The sequence below is a fragment of the Triticum dicoccoides genome, chromosome 6B (genome assembly GCF_002162155.2).
Source record: "Triticum dicoccoides isolate Atlit2015 ecotype Zavitan chromosome 6B, WEW_v2.0, whole genome shotgun sequence".
NCBI classification, from domain to species: Eukaryota; Viridiplantae; Streptophyta; class Magnoliopsida; order Poales; family Poaceae; genus Triticum; species Triticum dicoccoides.
In genome coordinates this window covers 715,918,828-715,925,949 of record NC_041391.1, presented here as the reverse complement: position 1 = coordinate 715,925,949, position 7,122 = coordinate 715,918,828, and the positions used below count along the sequence as shown (strand labels likewise).

The window sequence follows — 7,122 nt, the reverse complement described above, 5'->3', positions numbered from 1 at the left end:
CGGTAAGCATTTGTGAACCGAACAACCGTGAACGGAAAAATTTGGAAACTCTTGGAGCCCAGCCTGCCACAAATTCAAGAGGATTCAGGGGAATGCGAGGTGTGCACCTCCTAAGGCTACTTGTCATGGGTAGTATCTTAAGTTAGTATCATACATATGATACTAGTGTATGATACTATATTCGTAATGCATACTATCATATATTAATATCATAGATGACTTTATTTATTGCAATGCATGACACATATATAGTAGCATAGTATTTATTATGATATGATATAATAATATGATACTCAACTCTCTCTTTCTTCATTTAATTTTATGTCACCTCATAAAAATTTTCTAGTTGGCATGCACGATGCTAAGTATGATACTCCCATTACGACCAGCCTAACATTGTGACCTAGGTAGACCGACATACCGACAACAGCTCAAACAAATGGCACCGACAACAAATTAAGGCGCGGAGAGAGAGAGACGTGCGTACCAGGGTTGGGGGCGGATCACGAGACGACCAGGTCAGTTCAATTGTGCGATCCGCGACCGTCCCCCGCTGGCCGCTCCACCGCTGTCGTCTTGCCCCATCGGCGGCGATGGTCGATGGAGAGAGAGAGGGGAGGGGGAGCAGCAAAGATTCCCACCATACGCAGATCCTCTCTCTCTCTCTCTCTCTCTCTCTCTCTCTCTCTCTCTCTGCTCTGCTCCTTCCACAGCTTGCTCATTTGCCTTGAGTTGTCCTCAAATTAATGCTATGCGTACACCTATGCCGTGACTTTCTCTCAGTTTTCTAGCTTGCTCATTTAGCTCAGGACTACAAAACAATACATCCAGCTCTTCCAGTGAAGCCAGGAGGCCCTCCTTGGGCGGCAGGCATTGGATTTTCTCACAATGCCAGATCTTTAGTCTCTTGAGAGAAGAAAGGCCACCTAACCCTTGAGGGAGTGACTGCAGATTATTGCAATCTTCAAATTCTAGATGTTTGAGGGAGGTGATGAGTTGCAGCGCTTGCTCTTGGTCTTCCGTGAAGGTTGTTGCCCTTTGATCATTACTGAACTTCAATGTGTGGAGGCTTACGGCAAGGTGGCTGCAGATGGGAACGGTAAGCACTGCCGAGATGCTATCCACCTCAAATTCTTCCAGCTGGAATGAACCTGCATGCATTAATTTGCTCCTTGCAATCTCTGACAGCAGATTCTTCCCTGCTATAGGCATGTTATCTCGTTCTGAATACATAGAATTTATCGTAAATTTCTTGAGGTTGACTGTGATGAGAGGATTGAACCCGTCCATTCTTAATTCTTCACAATTATCCAGGGTTAGACTGGTGAGAGAGGTGAGGTTTGAGAGCAGACCCAATGACTGCATGCTTGACTGGAGGGAAGTAGGGAAAGGCTTGATGGCATGAGCTCCTCCACCTACTTCTCCCTTGGGCCACCGAGAAAACAACTTCCCACTATAGCTTGCTGTAAATGATTGGAGCATCTTGAGGCCCATGAGTCCTCCAACCTCCACAGGCAGAAGTTCAAGGCTCTCGCAGTTGGTGATGGTAAGCTGGGAAAGGGCTGGAAAAAACCTCAGAATCTTTGAAAAAAATTCTCCAGTAATACATAATTCTTGCATGTGAAGATTCTGAACTGAATGGAGGACAACACTGTCATCTAGTTCCGCAGAAAAATGTCTTCACATTTCTTGAAATGTATAGTTCTCAACGAATTTAGTTTTTGGAGGTCTAAAAATGAAATGTGTGACACATCTGTAATATTCATAACCTCTACTTTATCCATACTGTGGAAAGCCAAAGACCTTGTATACCCTTTAATGCTCAATTCCTTACCATCATATAATAGCTCTGACCCATCATTTTTCACACGAATATCTATTAGTATGGAGGTGTGAGGCATGGGTGGGAACCGAGACAACTTGGGGCAGTTATCAATATGAAGACTACACAGGTTGGTAAAAATGTCAGAGTACTCCAAGAAGGGAAACAAGCTGAGAAGGGGACAACCTCCAAACTTGATGCTTTCAAGCCTTGAAAATAGATGGGTATTAGGTTCCCCGGCCCACTTCTCAAGCTCTGACATATCCTCAAACTTAAGTTTCTTCAGGTGCATGAAGCTTCTTTCTGTAACACCACTAAAGTCAGGCTCGAACACACTTATCCTATCAATATTTTTCAAAGTGAGACTACTGAGGTGTGGTAGTTGCTCAAAAGCTGGAAGAGTTCCCCAAGATACGCCCTCTAGATGGAGATCCTCCAAACATTTTATGCTGATGGCACCACACAACCATCTAGGACAAGGACCAACACCTGAATTTATAATGCAAAGCACTCTAAGATCAAGGTGTGGTTCAAGACCATCAAGAACATCATCATCTGTAGTCCTGTGTGATATACCCCAAACTAATCTCAAGTCTTTCAGATTTCTTTTTTCCTTTAACTTGGCTTCACTAGCTTCCCCTTTGGACTCCACGGTTTCAAGATTGCATATGCGGAGTTCTCCTTTTAGCTCTCCCAATTCCAATCTTCTTTGGATTTCTTTGGAAGAATGGAAATGGCGTAAATTCACAAGGCGGGTAATGTCTCTAGGCAACTTTGTACTACCATTCCAATCTTCTAGGTCCAAGAATTTTAAGTGGTACAATCTAGACAGTGTGCTTGGTAAACTCATTTTTTGTAAGCCATAGGGTGAACTAATTTTAAGGTATTGGAGGTGAATAAGTTTTGAAAAGTTGTTTGGCAAAGATTCTGTTGAGTTCATTGCTATAACTAGAACCCGAAGACCCTTTATTTCCCTAAATGCAACTTTAAAATTTTTTTAGCTATTTTTTCATTGTGTAACCCAAAAATCATCAAAGTCCACAAATTTCCAACGTTTATCCTGTCCTTCAGTTTGCGCATTTCTTCTTCAAATGTTTGATTGTATGTATCTTCTATGGTGATCGATAAGTGCCTAATAGATCGTGGGATTTTATCAGCACTAAAACTTAAACTACTTATATTGACACATTCTAGTGACGAAACATTCCGGGATAGTTGATGCAATAAATCATGCATCACATAGTATTGATTATTAGTCCTATCAACACGCTTCATTAGAAAACCATTGTCCACTAGTTCTTCTAAGTAATTATTGTCGTGTTGAGAATTAGAGTCTAAGATACCTATCGCAGTCCAAAAGCTGGTAATTTCTAAATTATAAAACCTATAATCTTCAGGGAAGAGGGCACAATATGAAAAACATTTTTGGAGAACGAAAGGAAGGTAACGATAGCTAATTATCAGAGAAGGCATAATATCATCGTAATCTTTAGCATTTTTCCACTCATTCTTTTCAAGAATTCCAATCCAATATTCTCGAGAGAGGTTTTTCTTCAATAACCGACCAACTGTAATGGCTGCTAGTGGTGTACCCTTCAGTTTCTCTGAAATATCTTTTGCAACTTCAATTAAGTCATCTTCATAATTCTCAGGCTTGTTATGATCAAATATGCATGCTTCAAAGAACTCGAAGAATTCATTAGGCTGCAGACCATGTAATTCAACTGGATCAATAGTTTTCACCATTTGTGCTATAGATGGAAACCGAGTTGTGATGAGAACCATGCTACCCTTGGCATACCCCTTTGTGAATGGAGCTAATAGATTATTCCAATGACTTTAACTGTTGCATTTCCAAATGTCATCCAAGACAATTAAAAACCTTTTGGACTTCAGTCGCTCTGCAATGGACTTTTGAAGCTGGTCCAAATTGGCAATCTCAACAGTACATTTGTGTTGTTCTCCTTGAATTGCAGGTACGCATCTAAGGATCTGTCGGGTAAGGTCGAGCACATCAAAATCAGTTGAGACACATACCAAGACCCTAACCATGAAACGTCCCCCAATCCTTCTATCATTATACAAGTGTTGGGTGAAGGCATACACACATAGCAGAAAGCTCCAAAAGGCGTGATAAAAGCCGTCTTTTCTTGGTCTTTACCTGCCATCTTAATCTGATGATAACTAGAATAAGCATCGAAGAAGCTTAAACGCTCACAACCAGCCGTAGCATCTATGATCTGATCAATACGAGGAAGAGCAAAAGGATCACCTGGACAAGCTTTATTAAGATCTCTGTAATCCACACACATACGCCAAGTGCCATTTTTCTAAAGTACTAGCACCGGGTTAGCCAACCACTCAGGCTGAAAAACTTCAACGATGAATCCGGTTGCTAAGAGCCGGGCCACCTCTTCTCCAATGGCCTTACGTCTTTCGTCATTAAAACAACGAAGGAATTGCTCGACCGGCTTAAATTTAGGATCAATATTGAGAGTGTTCTCAGTGAGTTCTCTCGTTACACCCGGCATGTCTGAAGGCTCCATGCAAAGATGTCCCAGTTCTCACGGATGAGCTCGATGAGCGCACTTTCGAATTTGGATCCATATTAGCACTGATAGTGAACTATTGGGATGAGTCGCGAGGAACAAAATCAACTTGTTTAGTATCATCTACCGACTTAAACTTCAGCAAAGGGTCCTGGTCTGTGGTTGGCTTCTTCAACAGAGTCATATCCGCCGGGTCAACATTATCCTTACAAAACTTCAACTCTTTCGTGGCGCAGGCAGTCTCAGCATAAGCGGCATCACCTTCTTCACACTCCAAGGCTATCTTCCTATCACCATGTACTGTGATGGTACCCTTGGGACCCGTCATTTTAAGCTGCAAATACAAATAACAAGGCCGTGCCATAAACTTGGCGAAAGCCGGCCGTCCAAACAGAGCGTGATAGGGGCTTTTAATCTTGACCACTTCAAAGTTCAATCTCTGCCATGTAATCGTATTCATTGCCAAAAGCTACTTCCAAGGCAATCTTACCAACTGGGTATGCCGACTTACCAGGCACCACCCGATGAAAGACTGTAGAGGTCGACTTAAGATCTTTGTCTGTCAAATTCATACGGCAAAAATTATCATAATAAATTATATTGATACTGCTGCCCCCGTCCATAAGCACCTTAGTGAACTTGTAACCTCCGACCTGAGGGGCTACCACTAAAGCCAGCTGACCCGGATTGTCAACCCGGGGCGGGTGATCCTCACGGCTCCATACAATTGGCTGCTCTGACCATGGCAAGTTTCCAGGTACTGCCGGCTCAACTACGCTTACCGCTCGTTTATCAACCTTTTGATCTCGCTTGCACAGGATTATGATAAAAACATGATATTGGCCACAATTAAGCTGCTTCGGATTACTCTAGTACCCTGACTGTTATTGCTGGTTATAACTGCCCTGATTACCCTGACCTTGATATCCAAAATTTGAGCCGCCACCTCCAAAGCCGGGCCCGTGTGAGCCGGATCCCGACCCACCGTGCGGGCCATTATTGTTATCGTGGCCCTGATGAAAACCGGAGTTCTTATATTCCTTCATGATAAAGCAATCTTTCCACATGTGAGTCGACGTTCTATCTGGAAAACTGTGCTTTGGGCAAGGCTGGTTCAACATCGCCTCAAGCTTGAACTTTGGCCCTCCAAGCAGAGGCTATGGCTTTCCCTTTACGAAGATGACCGTTATTCTGAGTATTGGTAATGGCCACAAAATCTGATCCGCCATCAGGTTGCTTGCGCTTACCATTACCACCCTGGTTGTGCCCCATCATGTTTGGCTGCTGCCCCTTTCCATTGTCGTTCTTCTTCCCCTTATTGGACTTCTCCTCATCAGACCCAGGGTCCTTAGTATTGTCAGAGTCGGCGTATTTGATGAGAGTTTCCATGAGCCCCCCATGTCATTGCAGGGACGCTTAAGCCGCCCTAACTTCTGCTTCAGAGGGGTGAAACGGCAATTTAATTTTCTCCAGAATTAGAACAACAGAGCCGGCATTGATGCTATCCGATGAGTGGATAATGGCTGAAACCCTGCGAACACAGTGGTGGGCCGATTCATCCTCTCGCTGTACACAAGCATCCAGATCGATGATCGACAGGGGCTGTTTACATGTGTCTTTAAAATTCTGAATAAAGCGCGCTTTCAACTCAGCCCATGAATTGATAGAATTATGGGGTAATCCCTTCAACCAGGTTCGACCCGGTCCATCCACCATCATGGTGAAGTACTTGGCGCACACAGCGTCATTAACATTTAACATCTCCAAAGCCAGCTGATAGCTCTCAATCCAAGCCTCAGGAGGTTGGTCAGCTGTGTAATTGGGCACCTTTCGAGGGCCCTTGAAGTCCTTAGGCAAACGCTCATTGCGAAGAGCCGGTGCTAGGCATGGCACACATACCGTACTGGAAGTCATCCCTGCCTCCACAGACGCCGAAGGGTTCAACTGAAGCCGTTGATGAGCTGCTAGCTGAGCCGCCACCTCTGCCTCTTGACGTGCCCTGGCCTGATCCATCAGGGCCTGAACATTGTTATCGTCACGCGGCAGGTCATGTCCATGGGGCGGGTTACGATGCCCCTCGCTGGTGGAAACGGCTGGCGACTCAATGCGCCGGCTTTAACTTCGGCTGTGGCGTGGAGTTGAATGAATTCGCTCACAGCTATACGAATAAGCCGCGTGATGAGCTACCGCTATCTCAAGAAGCTCCACCGCCTTCCGCGCCTCGACCGCAGTAGGAGACTCGCCTTCTACTGGAAGAGCCGCTAGCCGAGAAGCCGCGACAATCATATTATCTAGTGGGTTGGAATAATGACCCGGGGATGTTGGCACTCGCTGTGGTGGGGTCAAGTCCATACGAGGTGGGCCTGTCATACGAGGCTGAGCCGCCACCCCGGTCACAGGTGCGTCGGCAATTTGGGTCACACCAGGCGGGTTACTTGGTCCTGCCCCAGGTGTAATGAAAAGATTCCTCGCCTCAAACTCCAGAGGTAGAGGGCTCTAGTGTCTCCTTCGTAAAACAACATTTGATGCATTCTAATCCAAATTTAACCAGAAAGTTTCTGCTTGAATCCGTTGTGACTCGGTTTCTAACGTAGCTCGCTCTGTTACCATCCTGGCATTCTCAGCATTAAGCTCCTCTCTAGCTTGAGCTACCGCATCCCGCAGTTTTGCCACTTCCACATTATGTTGTGCCTGAGTCGCCGGGGTTACCTCTACGGCTATAACAGAGTCGCCAAAGCATCCAAGAGCTCG

The 7,122-nt window shown here is 44.9% G+C and overlaps 1 pseudogene; it reads right to left on the bottom strand.

Moving 5' to 3' along the window:
* Window positions 1–738: 738 nt before the first annotated feature.
* Window positions 739–5,760, bottom strand: LOC119321635 (annotated as a pseudogene).
* Window positions 5,761–7,122: the final 1,362 nt, after the last annotated feature.